We start from the raw sequence: 15865 nt of genomic DNA, 5'->3' as shown, positions 1-15865 counted from the left end.
TCACACACACACACACACACACACTTTCTAGCCCTCTTAAGGACAAAAAGATGGGTGTGAATACATAGGGCCAGTGGCGCAATGGATAACGCATCTGACTACGGATCAGAAGATTGTAGGTTCGACTCCTATCTGGCTCGGAAGGGTTGTAAGTCTCTTTTTCATTATGTTCCTGTGGTATTCTTATTTACCTCAGACTTGTTGTAGGTTCAATATTCTCCAGCAGGGCTCATCCAGCAGTTGTTCCACGGTAGAGCTGCAGTATTAGGACCACGGCTAGTTAAACGTTTCCCATTTGCTGCTGGACTCTACGTGACGGCCGTCACGTGGTGTGCTGCTTTTGTATTTCAACATGGGTCCCTGATTCTCTTAACTACATAAAAAAGCTTGTTGACAAAAGTGTGTGCGCGCGAGGGTCTGTGGACGCAGGCAGCTTTGTGCAATTGAATGCTTACCCATTTACATTTGTGAGAGGGACAAACCAACTCCTTGTGGGTTGCAGGCTTACAACTGGTAGCCCCAGTAGCCAGGCAGAACCACAGTTAAGGAGAGAGAGGAAGTTGGTCCATTATTAGAGAAGAACCATGAGCATCTTGCCCTGCTACCTTCTTCCCCTCTCAGCCACGATCGGCCACGATCTCTCTATTAGGGTGGAGGGTGAACATTTCTTGGACCTCAGAAACTGAGGGATGTAGACCCAATATGTCCTCCAAGCGCCTAGACACCTGGTGACCAATCTGGCATGGTGTTTTTCAGCATACCTGACCAATCTGGTTGCAAGGCAGATTTTAACAGTACTGCTGAAAAGGGACTCCCAGGCATCCCTGAGGCCATCATTTGCATAGGCCCTGCCCTTCTCTTTATCCTGCTTCCCACAAAGCAACTCATCACTGGCAGCAGTATAGATTTGGAGGTGGTGAAGAATAATGACAGGGAGGCTGAAAAAGAGAAAGAAAAGTCCCAGAAGTCCTGCAGGCTTCCTTGCTAAATGCTGCTGGACATAGAGCGCACCTTCTTTACTGCAAGGCAAATACATTAAAAATGTTGAGGAGAGACAATTTAAAAATACATATTACATGACACAGGACTAGAACCTGCTTTATTATTTCAATTAGTCTTGAAAACAAAGAAGATTTCTCTCCTAAAAGCTGTTAAAAATATGGAACGCTTCACGAATTTGCGTGTCATCCTTGCGCAGGGGCCATGCTAATCTTCTCTGTATCGTTCCAATTTTAGTATATGTGCTGCCGAAGCGAGCACACTTTATTGATGAACTGACAATGTTTATAAACTCTCTAAATCTACAGTCTCTAGACATAGGGTGGCCTGGCAGAGATGCTCAGGTGGCCAGTAAGCATTCAAATCTGAGCCAATGGGCAAAAATGTATGAAGAGTAGCAATCCATTATTCTTCACTGCATTCGTGGTCCAAGACTTCACACACCGTAAGTATGTAGATTATGCCAGGGTTGCAAAGGCTCATGGTTTGGGCTACAGACAAGGAGCACTGTGACATCACGCTGCCTGTGGAACTTTGATAATAAAGGCGAAACAGCTGCACAGTAGGTTAGGTGAAGTGCTCTGAGTGTGGAAAGGCAGCATGCTTGGGTCCCTGGACAAGGTGAGCCTAAGACAAGGTGTCAGAATTTTAACCCGTATTGTAATATTAAACTCCTTTTTGTTGTACCCGCCTACTTACTAAGGAGTTCACAAGCTCAGCCCCACACAGACCTGGAGCTGATTATGTTAACGCAGACTATTTAAGAAACTGAGCCTGATCTAAGAGATTTTCTTGGATCTAGGACCATTTTGCCTAGCTTTTAGGTCCTTCCTTCTCCTAAAGTCCTTTGTACAACTTAGGAAAACCTCACAGAACAGACTTTCAGGAGGTCAGATGGGTTTCCTTGTGCCTTCACACACACACGCTTTCTAGCCTTCTTAAGGACAAAAAGATGGGTGTGAACACATAGGGCCAGTGGTGCAATGGATAACGCGTCTGACTACGGATCAGAAGATTGTAGGTTCGACTCCTATCTGGCTCGGAAGGGTTGTGGGTCTCTTTTTCATTATGTTCCTGTGGTATTCTTATTTACCTCAGACTTGTTATAGGTTCAATATTCTCCAGCAGGGCTCATCCAGCAGTTGTTCCACGGTAGAGCTGCAGTATTAGGACCACGGCTAGTTAAACGTTTCCCATTTGCTGCTTGACTCTACGTGACGGCCGTCACGTGGTGTGCTGCTTTTGTATTTCAACATGGGTCCCTGATTCTCTTAACTACATAAAAAAGCTTGTTGACAAAAGTGTGTGTGCGCGAGGGTCTGTGGACGCAGGCAGGTGTGTGCAATTGAATGCTTACCCATTTACATTTGTGAGAGGGACAAACCAACTCCTTGTGGGCTGCAGGCTTACAACTGGTAGCCCCAGTATCCAGGCAGAACCACAGTTAAGGAGAGAGAGGAAGTTGGTCCATTATTAGAGAAGAACCATGAGCATCTTGCCCTGCTACCTTCTTCCCCTCTCAGCCACGATCGGCCAAGACCTCTCTATTAGGGTGGAGGGTGAACATTTCTTGGACATCAGAAACTGAGGGATGTAGACCCAATATGTCCTCCAAGCGCCTAGAGACCTGGTGACCAATCTGGCATGATGTTTTTCAGCATACCTGACCAATCTGGTTGCAAGGCAGATTTTAACAGTACTGCTGAAAAGGGACTCCCAGGCATCCCTGAGGCCATCATTTGCATAGGCCCTGCCCTTCTCTTTATCCTGCTTCCCACAAAGCAACTCATCACTGGCAGCAGTATAGATTTGGAGGTGGTGAAGAATAATGACAGGGAGGCTGAAAAAGAGAAAGAAAAGTCCCAGAAGTCCTGCAGGCTTCCTTGCTAAATGCTGCTGGACATAGAGCGCACCTTCTTTACTGCAAGGCAAATACATAAAAAATGTTGAGGAGAGACAATTTAAAAATACATATTACATGACACAGGACTGGAACCTGCTTTAATATTTCAATTAGTCTTGAAAACAAAGAAGATTTCTCTCCTAAAAGCTGTTAAAAATATGGAACGCTTCACGAATTTGCGTGTCATCCTTGCGCAGGGGCCATGATAATCTTCTCTGTATCGTTCCAATTTTAGTATATGTGCTGCCGAAGCGAGCACACTTTATTGATGAACTGACAATGTTTATAAACTCTCTAAATCTACAGTCTCTAGACATAGGGTGGCCTGGCAGAGATGCTCAGATGGCCAGTAAGCATTCAAATCTGAGCCAATGGGCAAAAATGTATGAAGAGTAGCAATCCATTATTCTTCACTGCATTCGTGGTCCAAGACTTCACACACCGTAAGTATGTAGATTATGCCAGGGTTGCAAAGGCTCATGGTTTGGGCTACAGACAAGGAGCATTGTGACATCACGCTGCCTGTGGAACTTTGATATTAAAGGCGAAACAGCTGCACAGTAGGTTAGGTGAAGTGCTCTGAGTGTGGAAAGGCAGCATGCTTGGGTCCCTGGACAAGGTGAGCCTACGACAAGGTGTCTGAATTTTAACCCGTATTGTAATATTAAACTCCTTTTTGTTGTACCCGCCTACTTACTAAGGAGTTCACAAGCTCAGCCCCACACAGACCTGGAGCTGATTATGTTAACGCAGACTATTTAAGAAACTGAGCCTGATCTAAAAGATTTTCTTGGATCTAGGACCATTTTGCCTAGCTTTTAGGTCCTTCCTTCTCCTAAAGTCCTTTGTACAACTTAGGAAAACCTCACAGAACAGACTTTCAGGAGGTCAGATGGGTTTCCTTGTGCCTTCACACACACACACACACACACACACACACACACACGCTTTCTAGCCTTCTTAAGGACAAAAAGATGGGTGTGAACACATAGGGCCAGTGGCGCAATGGATAACGCGTCTGACTACGGATCAGAAGATTGTAGGTTCGACTCCTATCTGGCTCGGAAGGGTTGTAGGTCTCTTTTTCATTATGTTCCTGTGGTATTCTTATTTACCTCAGACTTGTTGTAGGTTCAATATTCTCCAGCAGGGCTCATCCAGCAGTTGTTCCACGGTAGAGCTGCAGTATTAGGACCACGGCTAGTTAAACGTTTCCCATTTGCTGCTGGACTCTACGTGACGGCCGTCACGTGGTGTGCTGCTTTTGTATTTCAACATGGGTCCCTGATTCTCTTAACTACATAAAAAAGCTTGTTGACAAAACTGTGTGTGCGCGAGGGTCTGTGGACGCAGGCAGGTGTGTGCAATTGAATGCTTACCCATTTGCATTTGTGAGAGGGACAAACCAACTCCTTGTGGGCTGCAGGCTTACAACTGGTAGCCCCCGTAGCCAGGCAGAACCACAGTTAAGGAGAGAGAGGAAGTTGGTCCATTATTAGAGAAGAACCATGAGCATCTTGCCCTGCTACCTTCTTCCCCTCTCAGCCACGATCGGCCACGATCGGCCAAGACCTCTCTATTAGGGTGGAGGGTGAACATTTCTTGGACCTCAGAAACTGAGGGATGTAGACCCAATATGTCCTCCAAGCGCCTAGAGACCTGGTGACCAAGCTGGCATGGTGTTTTTCAGTATACCCGACCAATCTGGTTGCAAGGCAGATTTTAACAGTACTGCTGAAAAGGGACTCCCAGGCATCCCTGAGGCCATCATTTGCATAGGCCCTGCCCTTCTCTTTATCCTGCTTCCTACAAAGCAACTCATCACTGGCAGCAGTATAGATTTGGAGGTGGTGAAGAATAATGACAGGGAGGCTGAAAAAGAGAAAGAAAAGTCCCAGAATTCCCGCAGGCTTCCTTGCTAAATGCTGCTGGACATAGAGCGCACCTTCTTTACTGCAAGGCAAATACATTCAAAATGTTGAGGAGAGACAATTTAAAAATACATATTACATGACACAGGACTGGAACCTGCTTTATTATTTCAATTAGTCTTGAAAACAAAGAAGATTTCTCTCCTAAAAGCTGTTAAAAATATGGAACGCTTCACAAATTTGCGTGTCATCCTTGCGCAGGGGCCATGCTAATCTTCTCTGTATCGTTCCAATTTTAGTATATGTGCTGCAGAAGCGAGCACACTTTATTGATGAACTGACAATGTTTATAAACTCTCTAAATCTACAGTCTCTAGACATAGGGTGGCCTGGCAGAGATGCTCAGATGGCCAGTAAGCATTCAAATCTGGGCCAATGGGCAAAAATGTATGAAGAGTAGCAATCCATTATTCTTCACTGCATTCGTGGTCCAAGACTTCACACACCGTAAGTATGTAGATTATGCCAGGGTTGCAAAGGCTCATGGTTTGGGCTACAGACAAGGAGCATTGTGACATCACGCTGCCTGTGGAACTTTGATATTAAAGGCGAAACAGCTGCACAGTAGGTTAGGTGAAGTGCTCTGAGTGTGGAAAGGCAGCATGCTTGGGACCCTGGACAAGGTGAGCCTACGACAAGGTGTCTGAATTTTAACCCGTATTGTAATATTAAACTCCTTTTTGTTGTACCCGCCTACTTACTAAGGAGTTCACAAGCTCAGCCCCACACAGACCTGGAGCTTATTATGTTAACGCAGACTATTTAAGAAACTGAGCGTGATCTAAAAGATTTTCTTGGATCTAGGACCATTTTGCCTAACTTTTAGGTCCTTCCTTCTCCTAAAGTCCTTTGTACAACTTAGGAAAACCTCACAGAACAGACTTTCAGGAGGTCAGATGGGTTTCCTTGTGCCTTCACACACACACACACACACACACTTTCTAGCCCTCTTAAGGACAAAAAGATGGGTGTGAATACATAGGGCCAGTGGCGCAATGGATAACGCGTCTGACTACAGATCAGAAGATTGTAGGTTCGACTCCTATCTGGCTCGGAAGGGTTGTAAGTCTCTTTTTCATTATGTTCCTGTGGTATTCTTATTTACCTCAGACTTGTTGTAGGTTCAATATTCTCCAGCAGGGCTCATCCAGCAGTTGTTCCACGGTAGAGCTGCAGTATTAGGACCACGGCTAGTTAAACGTTTCCCATTTGCTGCTGGACTCTACGTGACGGCCGTCACGTGGTGTGCTGCTTTTGTATTTCAACATGGGTCCCTGATTCTCTTAACTACATAAAAAAGCTTGTTGACAAAAGTGTGTGTGCGCGAGGGTCTGTGGACGCAGGCAGCTTTGTGCAATTGAATGCTTACCCATTTACATTTGTGAGAGGGACAAACCAACTCCTTGTGGGTTGCAGGCTTACAACTGGTAGCCCCAGTAGCCAGGCAGAACCACAGTTAAGGAGAGAGAGGAAGTTGGTCCATTATTAGAGAAGAACCATGAGCATCTTGCCCTGCTACCTTCTTCCCCTCTCAGCCACGATCGGCCACGATCTCTCTATTAGGGTGGAGGGTGAACATTTCTTGGATCTCAGAAACTGAGGGATGTAGACCCAATATGTCCTCCAAGCGCCTAGACACCTGGTGACCAATCTGGCATGGTGTTTTTCAGCATACCTGACCAATCTGGTTGCAAGGCAGATTTTAACAGTACTGCTGAAAAGGGACTCCCAGGCATCCCTGAGGCCATCATTTGCATAGGCCCTGCCCTTCTCTTTATCCTGCTTCCCACAAAGCAACTCATCACTGGCAGCAGTATAGATTTGGAGGTGGTGAAGAATAATGACAGGGAGGCTGAAAAAGAGAAAGAAAAGTCCCAGAAGTCCTGCAGGCTTCCTTGCTAAATGCTGCTGGACATAGAGCGCACCTTCTTACTGCAAGGCAAATACATTAAAAATGTTGAGGAGAGACAATTTAAAAATACATATTACATGACACAGGACTGGAACCTGCTTTATTATTTCAATTAGTCTTGAAAACAAAGAAGATTTCTCTCCTAAAAGCTGTTAAAAATATGGAACGCTTCACGAATTTGCGTGTCATCCTTGCGCAGGGGCCATGCTAATCTTCTCTGTATCGTTCCAATTTTAGTATATGTGCTGCCGAAGCGAGCACACTTTATTGATGAACTGACAATGTTTATAAACTCTCTAAATCTACAGTCTCTAGACATAGGGTGGCCTGGCAGAGATGCTCAGATGGCCAGTAAGCATTCAAATCTGAGCCAATGGGCAAAAATGTATGAAGAGTAGCAATCCATTATTCTTCACTGCATTCGTGGTCCAAGACTTCACACACCGTAAGTATGTAGATTATGCCAGGGTTGCAAAGGCTCATGGTTTGGGCTACAGACAAGGAGCATTGTGACATCACGCTGCCTGTGGAACTTTGATATTAAAGGCGAAACAGCTGCACAGTAGGTTAGGTGAAGTGCTCTGAGTGTGGAAAGGCAGCATGTTGGGTCCCTGGACAAGGTGAGCCTACGACAAGGTGTCTGAATTTTAACCCCTATTGTAATATTAAACTCCCTTTTGTTGTACCCGCCTACTTACTAAGGAGTTCACAAGCTCAGCCCCACACAGACCTGGAGCTGATTATGTTAACGCAGACTATTTAAGAAACTGAGCCTGATCTAAAAGATTTTCTTGGATCTAGGACCATTTTGCCTAGCTTTTAGGTCCTTCCTTCTCCTAAAGTCCTTTGTACAACTTAGGAAAACCTCACAGAACAGACTTTCAGGAGGTCAGATGGGTTTCCTTGTGCCTTCACACACACACACACACACACACACACACACACACGCTTTCTAGCCTTCTTAAGGACAAAAAGATGGGTGTGAACACATAGGGCCAGTGGTGCAATGGATAACGCGTCTGACTACGGATCAGAAGATTGTAGGTTCGACTCCTATCTGGCTCGGAAGGGTTGTAGGTCTCTTTTTCATTATGTTCCTGTGGTATTCTTATTTACCTCAGACTTGTTGTAGGTTCAATATTCTCCAGCAGGGCTCATCCAGCAGTTGTTCCACGGTAGAGCTGCAGTATTAGGACCACGGCTAGTTAAACGTTTCCCATTTGCTGCTGGACTCTACGTGACGGCCGTCACGTGGTGTGCTGCTTTTGTATTTCAACATGGGTCCCTGATTCTCTTAACTACATAAAAAAGCTTGTTGACAAAACTGTGTGTGCGCGAGGGTCTGTGGACGCAGGCAGGTGTGTGCAATTGAATGCTTACCCATTTGCATTTGTGAGAGGGACAAACCAACTCCTTGTGGGCTGCAGGCTTACAACTGGTAGCCCCCGTAGCCAGGCAGAACCACAGTTAAGGAGAGAGAGGAAGTTGGTCCATTATTAAAGAAGAACCATGAGCATCTTGCCCTGCTACCTTCTTCCCCTCTCAGCCACGATCGGCCACGATCGGCCAAGACCTCACTATTAGGGTGGAGGGTGAACATTTCTTGGACCTCAGAAACTGAGGGATGTAGACCCAATATGTCCTCCAAGCACCTAGAGACCTGGTGACCAATCTGGCATGGTGTTTTTCAGTATACCCGACCAATCTGGTTGCAAGGCAGATTTTAACAGTACTGCTGAAAAGGGACTCCCAGGCATCCCTGAGGCCATCATTTGCATAGGCCCTGCCCTTCTCTTTATCCTGCTTCCTACAAAGCAACTCATCACTGGCAGCAGTATAGATTTGGAGGTGGTGAAGAATAATGACAGGGAGGCTGAAAAAGAGAAAGAAAAGTCCCAGAAGTCCTGCAGGCTTCCTTGCTAAATGCTGCTGGACATAGAGCGCACCTTCTTTACTGCAAGGCAAATACATTCAAAATGTTGAGGAGAGACAATTTAAAAATACATATTACATGACACAGGACTGGAACCTGCTTTATTATTTCAATTAGTCTTGAAAACAAAGAAGATTTCTCTCCTAAAGCTGTTAAAAATATGGAACGCTTCACGAATTTGCGTGTCATCCTTGCGCAGGGGCCATGCTAATCTTCACTGTATCGTTCCAATTTTAGTATATGTGCTGCAGAAGCGAGCACACTTTATTGATGAACTGACAATGTTTATAAACTCTCTAAATCTACAGTCTCTAGACATAGGGTGGCCTGGCAGAGATGCTCAGATGGCCAGTAAGCATTCAAATCTGGGCCAATGGGCAAAAATGTATGAAGAGTAGCAATCCATTATTCTTCACTGCATTCGTGGTCCAAGACTTCACACACCGTAAGTATGTAGATTATGCCAGGGTTGCAAAGGCTCATGGTTTGGGCTACAGACAAGGAGCATTGTGACATCACGCTGCCTGTGGAACTTTGATATTAAAGGCGAAACAGCTGCACAGTAGGTTAGGTGAAGTGCTCTGAGTGTGGAAAGGCAGCATGCTTGGGACCCTGGACAAGGTGAGCCTACGACAAGGTGTCTGAATTTTAACCCGTATTGTAATATTAAACTCCTTTTTGTTGTACCCGCCTACTTACTAAGGAGTTCACAAGCTCAGCCCCACACAGACCTGGAGCTTATTATGTTAACGCAGACTATTTAAGAAACTGAGCGTGATCTAAAAGATTTTCTTGGATCTAGGACCATTTTGCCTAACTTTTAGGTCCTTCCTTCTCCTAAAGTCCTTTGTACAACTTAGGAAAACCTCACAGAACAGACTTTCAGGAGGTCAGATGGGTTTCCTTGTGCCTTCACACACACACACACACACACACTTTCTAGCCCTCTTAAGGACAAAAAGATGGGTGTGAATACATAGGGCCAGTGGCGCAATGGATAACGCGTCTGACTACGGATCAGAAGATTGTAGGTTCGACTCCTATCTGGCTCGGAAGGGTTGTAAGTCTCTTTTTCATTATGTTCCTGTGGTATTCTTATTTACCAAACAACAAAAGAAGAGAGGTCCGGTCATGCACAAAGCTACCAGATATTGGAGCAAAGAGATAAGTGGGTAATTTTGATCACAGTCACTCTATTTGAGTAGGAAAGCCCTCACACACCGACCTGGTCTGTGTCATGCTTCATCATCGGGCCCCACCGAAGAGACCGAGTGTCTCTTCGGTGTGCTGCAACGCCAGAAAGACTGCGGAGCTGGTCGTGTGGGGAGGATGTGTTGTGAAAATTGTAAAATTAAAAGTGACTAAGGGTATCAAAAAAACTTTTAATGAGTGATCCCTAAGACACGTGTAAGTGGTATATGTGTCTGAATTTAAAGGCCAAGGTTTTTAGGATTTTGATTAAATTCAGCTAAATACCACGAGTTTTAAAATTATCAGTCAACATGTTTCTGCCTTACTTGTGGTATATATTCACCATGGCATTCTTCAGGACTATACCCCGGCGGTATGGACACTCTAATAGTCCACCCTGACCTGGGGACGTGTGGGTGAAAAAGGAAAAGTGAAAAAAGTGCTTAAAAATTAGAAGAGCAAATTGCTCATTCCAAAAAAAAACCAATTTCAGGGGTGTATCAGCACCTGTAAGAGAAAATACACAGACAAACAGATATGGACATACATACGATTAGTATATGCCAGCGTAGACTTATCATAGTGCTCCTAAGATGGTGGCAAACCTTTGTGTGCACACACAATAACTAATATCTTATGCACCATCCAAGTAGCCCTTGGGGATATTGTACATGCTAAGAGGTGGAGTGCTAAGGTGGTTAAAAACTACAGTTGTAGTGATGGGGATAAAAACACAGTGTGAATTCTCCATGAGGAGGGATCAATTTGACCAAATGGTCGGTGTCCCCCTTAGATGGTAAGTATGGAGAGCATCTCACTTTTAAAACAGGGCGCTACTAGCACCATGGGTCTCGGGAGGAGGATTGGAGCGCGCTTGGCACATCCTAGGAAAAGAAGGAGTTAAATGTCAGCAGAACCCATACCGCACACAGGTACTTAGCTTATGATCATCGTAAAAGGCGTTCCGCTGGGAATGCAGACTCACGCCCTGTTGCGTCTGCTGACAGAGATCACATTCCCTGAAAACTCTATCACCCTTGTAACATTAGATGTGGAAAGCCTCTATACAAGCATTCCGCAGGATGACACAATCGAGGTCCTCAAAAAAGTACTTGATTCGACCAACTGGGAATTCCAGACACCGAAAAAGTTCATTATCGATTGTGCCACTATAGCACTGAAAGAGAACTTTTTTTCATTCAAAGACCATCTGTACCTACAATGCTCTGGGACATCCATGGGCAGCACCTTCGCGCCGAGCGTGGCGGGGCTGTATGTGGCAGATTTTGAGGCCAAACATATCCTGCCACCAAATGCCACCTTCTTTTCGTCAATGCTTTTGTGGAAACGCTACATTGACGACATCCTGATCATTTGGAACGGTAGTGATAATGATTTGGAAAATTTCCTTTCATGGATCAACACCCTGGACCCTAATCTAAGATTTACCCACACCACAAGCAGAAGAGAAATTGTGTTCTTAGATGTAGTCATCTCAATCAGTGGAACGACACTGGCCACAAAAACCCACAACAAACCGACTGCAAAGAACAATCTCCTGGAATTTAACAGCTTCCATCCGCGTCCGTTGAAGGAAAATCTTCCTTACGGGCAATACCTCAGGCTACGAAGGAACTGTAGCTCGACCACAGACTTCAAAGACCAATCAGCCAATCTAACGGAAAAATTAAAAAATAGAGGCTATCCAACTTCCACCTTGAATAAAGGATTCAAAAGAGCTAAAAATCAGCCAAGGGAGTCCCTCCTTGAAGAAAGGACTAACAATCCAGAACAGATCCCACTCACCTGTGTCACCACTTACAGTAGTCTCTCAAACATCATGAAAAAGAGCATAAACAAACATTGGAATATTGTGAAAACCTTTAAAAAGGACTGGGAAAAACCCCTTTTCTCATTCAAAAAGGGGCGCAGTCTAAGAGATGCGCTGGTCCACACACGCCCAAAAGAGAAATCACAAAACACGACACCATCAGTGACAACATCATGGGGTCTCCCTAAAATCACCGGGCACTATCCTTGCTCGGACTGTAGTGTCTGTCACTTGACACAAGCTACCAAAACTCTGACACTGGAAGAAGGGAAAGTGTGGACCCAACGGGAACATACCAATTGTAACTCAATCAATGTGATCTATTTGATCACGTGTCCCTGCCACCTCCGGTACGTGGGTATGACCACTAGAAAAGTGAAACAACGGATTTGCGAGCACCGGAGTAACATAAGGTGCAAGAAAGTAACAACGAAGTTGAGTCGCCATTTCCTAGACAAAAATCATACCACCAATGACATGAGTTGGACTGTTATTGAAGCTATAGATGGCACAAGAAACGTACAAAATAGACTGTTCGAAAAAGAACAGCGCTGGGTACACCGCTTGGGGACAAATATCAATGGCCTTAACGACGATATCCCCTGGAACACAGTCCTATCATGAACCCCATAACTTCACGCGTCTGAAACAATAGCTGATAACGTGACACACAAGCGATCTGAATAAAACATATCACCTAAATACTAAATACCAGGTGGTTTCTACACTCTGCGCAATTTTTAATATCATGTCCAAGGATTGTCCCATGTGTGCCCTAAATAAACAATATTGATTTGACAGTGTGTGCACTACTGCTCTGACACTATCTATTTACCCACCCAATGTTAGCAGCGCTTAGATCTCCAGAGTTATGGAACTCACGTTCCTGCTCTGACATTACTTACCCACTTAGTGTTAGCAGTGCATATATCCCTAGAGTGAGGGATTTCGCCCATTTAAAAATCCAATTCCTACAAATTAAAGCGACGAGCACCCTCGGTTGCCTTAACAACCATCAGCGTGCCAAAACCTCCTTCAGGCATAGCGCAGGGATAGGCTCTCTACTCCAAACCTCGTCTTGATTCGAGGCGCGCTCCGCCCGAGTGGGCGTGTGCGCTCCAAGCCTCGATCTGAGCGAGACACGCCCAACCCGGAATCGAGCGCGCAAACGGAAACAAAGCGCTCTTAAACTCATTTACCGGCCCCGCTCTCCATCGTCGGGGTCCGGTTTAGAGGAATCTTGCAGGTTGACAAGCGGGTTGTGAGCGCTGAGGGCGTGAGTCTGCATTCCCAGCGGAACGCCTTTTACGATGATCATAAGCTAAGTACCTGTGTGCGGTATGGGTTCTGCTGACATTTAACTCCTTCTTTTCCTAGGATGTGCCAAGCGCGCTCCAATCCTCCTCCCGAGACCCATGGTGCTAGTAGCGCCCTGTTTTAAAAGTGAGATGCTCTCCATACTTACCATCTAAGGGGGACACCGACCATTTGGTCAAATTGATCCCTCCTCATGGAGAATTCACACTGTGTTTTTATCCCCATCACTACAACTGTAGTTTTTAACCACCTTAGCACTCCACCTCTTAGCATGTACAATATCCCCAAGGGCTACTTGGATGGTGCATAAGATATTAGTTATTGTGTGTGCACACAAAGGTTTGCCACCATCTTAGGAGCACTATGATAAGTCTACGCTGGCATATACTAATCGTATGTATGTCCATATCTGTTTGTCTGTGTATTTTCTCTTACAGGTGCTGATACACCCCTGAAATTGGTTTTTTTTTGGAATGAGCAATTTGCTCTTCTAATTTTTAAGCACTTTTTTCACTTTTCCTTTTTCACCCACACGTCCCCAGGTCAGGGTGGACTATTAGAGTGTCCATACCGCCGGGGTATAGTCCTGAAGAATGCCATGGTGAATATATACCACAAGTAAGGCAGAAACATGTTGACTGATTAATTTTAAAACTCGTGGTATTTAGCTGAATTTAATCAAAATCCTAAAAACCTTGGCCTTTAAATTCAGACACATATACCACTTACACGTGTCTTAGGGATCACTCATTAAAAGTTTTTTTGATACCCTTAGTCACTTTTAATTTTACAATTTTCACAACACGTCCTCCCCACACGACCAGCTCCGCAGTCTTTCTGGCGTTGCAGCACACCGAAGAGACACTCGGTCTCTTCGGTGGGGCCCGATGATGAAGCATGACACTGACCAGGTCGGTGTGTGAGGGCTTTCCTACTCAAATAGAGTGACTGTGATCAAAATTACCCACTTATCTCTTTGCTCCAATATCTGGTAGCTTTGTGCATGACCGGACCTCTCTTCTTTTGTTGTTTAAAACTTAACTGGGGTGTAAGAGAGTGTCTCTGATTCTCCCTACCTCTCTCGTTGTTGATATGTATTCTTATTTACCTCAGACTTGTTGTAGGTTCAATATTCTCCAGCAGGGCTCATCCAGCAGTTGTTCCACGGTAGAGCTGCAGTATTAGGACCACGGCTAGTTAAACGTTTCCCATTTGCTGCTGGACTCTACGTGACGGCCGTCACGTGGTGTGCTGCTTTTGTATTTCAACATGGGTCCCTGATTCTCTTAACTACATAAAAAAGCTTGTTGACAAAAGTGTGTGTGCGCGAGGGTCTGTGGACGCAGGCAGCTGTGTGCAATTGAATGCTTACCCATTTACATTTGTGAGAGGGACAAACCAACTCCTTGTGGGCTGCAGGCTTACAACTGGTAGCCCCAGTAGCCAGGCAGAACCACAGTTAAGGAGAGAGAGGAAGTTGGTCCATTATTAGAGAAGAACCATGAGCATCTTGCCCTGCTACCTTCTTCCCCTCTCAGCCACGATCTCTCTATTAGGGTGGAGGGTGAACATTTCTTGGACCTCAGAAACTGAGGGATGTAGACCCAATATGTCCTCCAAGCGCCTAGACACCTGGTGACCAATCTGGCATGGTGTTTTTCAGCATACCTGACCAATCTGGTTGCAAGGCAGATTTTAACAGTACTGCTGAAAAGGGACTCCCAGGCATCCCTGAGGCCATCATTTGCATAGGCCCTGCCCTTCTCTTTATCCTGCTTCCCACAAAGCAACTCATCACTGGCAGCAGTATAGATTTGGAGGTGGTGAAGAATAATGACAGGGAGGCTGAAAAAGAGAAAGAAAAGTCCCAGAAGTCCTGCAGGCTTCCTTGCTAAATGCTGCTGGACATAGAGCGCACCTTCTTTACTGCAAGGCAAATACATTAAAAATGTTGAGGAGAGACAATTTAAAAATACATATTACATGACACAGGACTGGAACCTGCTTTATTATTTCAATTAGTCTTGAAAACAAAGAAGATTTCTCTCCTAAAAGCTGTTAAAAATATGGAACGCTTCACGAATTTGCGTGTCATCCTTGCGCAGGGGCCATGCTAATCTTCTCTGTATCGTTCCAATTTTAGTATATGTGCTGCCGAAGCGAGCACACTGTATTGATGAACTGACAATGTTTATAAACTCTCTAAATCCACAGTCTCTAGACATAGGGTGGCCTGGCAGAGATGCTCAGATGGCCAGTAAGCATTCAAATCTGAGCCAATGGGCAAAAATGTATGAAGAGTAGCAATCCATTATTCTTCACTGCATTCGTGGTCCAAGACTTCACACACCGTAAGTATGTAGATTATGCCAGGGTTGCAAAGGCTCATGGTTTGGGCTACAGACAAGGAGCATTGTGACATCACGCTGCCTGTGGAACTTTGATATTAAAGGCGAAACAGCTGCACAGTAGGTTAGGTGAAGTGCTCTGAGTGTGGAAAGGCAGCATGCTTGGGTCCCTGGACAACGTGAGCCTACGACAAGGTGTCTGAATTTTAACCCGTATTGTAATATTAAACTCCTTTTTGTTATACCCGCCTACTTACTAAGGAGTTCACAAGCTCAGCCCCACACAGACCTGGAGCTGATTATGTTAACGCAGACTATTTAAGAAACTGAGCCTGATCTAAAAGATTTTCTTGGATCTAGGACCATTTTGCCTAGCTTTTAGGTCCTTCCTTCTCCTAAAGTCCTTTGTACAACTTAGGAAAACCTCACAGAACAGACTTTCAGGAGGTCAGATGGGTTTCCTTGTGCCTTCACACACACACACACACACACACACACAC

The 15865-nt window shown here is 45.1% G+C and overlaps 12 non-coding genes across 12 annotated transcripts; 6 read left to right on the top strand and 6 right to left on the bottom strand.

The window, feature by feature from the left end:
- Positions 1–67: 67 nt before the first annotated feature.
- Positions 68–140, top strand: TRNAR-ACG (transfer RNA arginine (anticodon ACG)). Its single transcript has one exon. It is a non-coding gene; the product is annotated as a tRNA-Arg (tRNA).
- Positions 141–1153: 1013 nt separating this feature from the next.
- LOC144764583 (U6 spliceosomal RNA) lies at positions 1154–1260 on the bottom strand. The gene has a single exon (XR_013596635.1). It is a non-coding gene; the product is annotated as a U6 spliceosomal RNA (small nuclear RNA).
- Positions 1261–1968: 708 nt separating this feature from the next.
- TRNAR-ACG (transfer RNA arginine (anticodon ACG)) lies at positions 1969–2041 on the top strand. Its single transcript has one exon. It is a non-coding gene; the product is annotated as a tRNA-Arg (tRNA).
- Positions 2042–3054: 1013 nt separating this feature from the next.
- On the bottom strand, positions 3055–3161 carry LOC144765190 (U6 spliceosomal RNA). The gene has a single exon (XR_013597198.1). It is a non-coding gene; the product is annotated as a U6 spliceosomal RNA (small nuclear RNA).
- A 732-nt stretch (positions 3162–3893) lies between these two features.
- Positions 3894–3966, top strand: TRNAR-ACG (transfer RNA arginine (anticodon ACG)). Its single transcript has one exon. It is a non-coding gene; the product is annotated as a tRNA-Arg (tRNA).
- Positions 3967–4989: 1023 nt separating this feature from the next.
- LOC144764888 (U6 spliceosomal RNA) lies at positions 4990–5096 on the bottom strand. Its single transcript, XR_013596914.1, has one exon. It is a non-coding gene; the product is annotated as a U6 spliceosomal RNA (small nuclear RNA).
- A 718-nt stretch (positions 5097–5814) lies between these two features.
- TRNAC-ACA (transfer RNA cysteine (anticodon ACA)) lies at positions 5815–5887 on the top strand. Its single transcript has one exon. It is a non-coding gene; the product is annotated as a tRNA-Cys (tRNA).
- A 1012-nt stretch (positions 5888–6899) lies between these two features.
- LOC144764582 (U6 spliceosomal RNA) lies at positions 6900–7006 on the bottom strand. The gene has a single exon (XR_013596634.1). It is a non-coding gene; the product is annotated as a U6 spliceosomal RNA (small nuclear RNA).
- Positions 7007–7737: 731 nt separating this feature from the next.
- Positions 7738–7810, top strand: TRNAR-ACG (transfer RNA arginine (anticodon ACG)). Its single transcript has one exon. It is a non-coding gene; the product is annotated as a tRNA-Arg (tRNA).
- A 1022-nt stretch (positions 7811–8832) lies between these two features.
- LOC144765189 (U6 spliceosomal RNA) lies at positions 8833–8939 on the bottom strand. Its single transcript, XR_013597197.1, has one exon. It is a non-coding gene; the product is annotated as a U6 spliceosomal RNA (small nuclear RNA).
- Positions 8940–9657: 718 nt separating this feature from the next.
- On the top strand, positions 9658–9730 carry TRNAR-ACG (transfer RNA arginine (anticodon ACG)). Its single transcript has one exon. It is a non-coding gene; the product is annotated as a tRNA-Arg (tRNA).
- Positions 9731–15077: 5347 nt separating this feature from the next.
- On the bottom strand, positions 15078–15184 carry LOC144764581 (U6 spliceosomal RNA). Its single transcript, XR_013596633.1, has one exon. It is a non-coding gene; the product is annotated as a U6 spliceosomal RNA (small nuclear RNA).
- Positions 15185–15865: the final 681 nt, after the last annotated feature.

This window comes from Lissotriton helveticus, chromosome 6 (assembly GCF_964261635.1).
Source record: "Lissotriton helveticus chromosome 6, aLisHel1.1, whole genome shotgun sequence".
In the NCBI taxonomy this organism is placed as follows: domain Eukaryota; kingdom Metazoa; phylum Chordata; class Amphibia; order Caudata; family Salamandridae; genus Lissotriton; species Lissotriton helveticus.
This window is presented reverse-complemented; position numbering and strand designations above follow the sequence as displayed.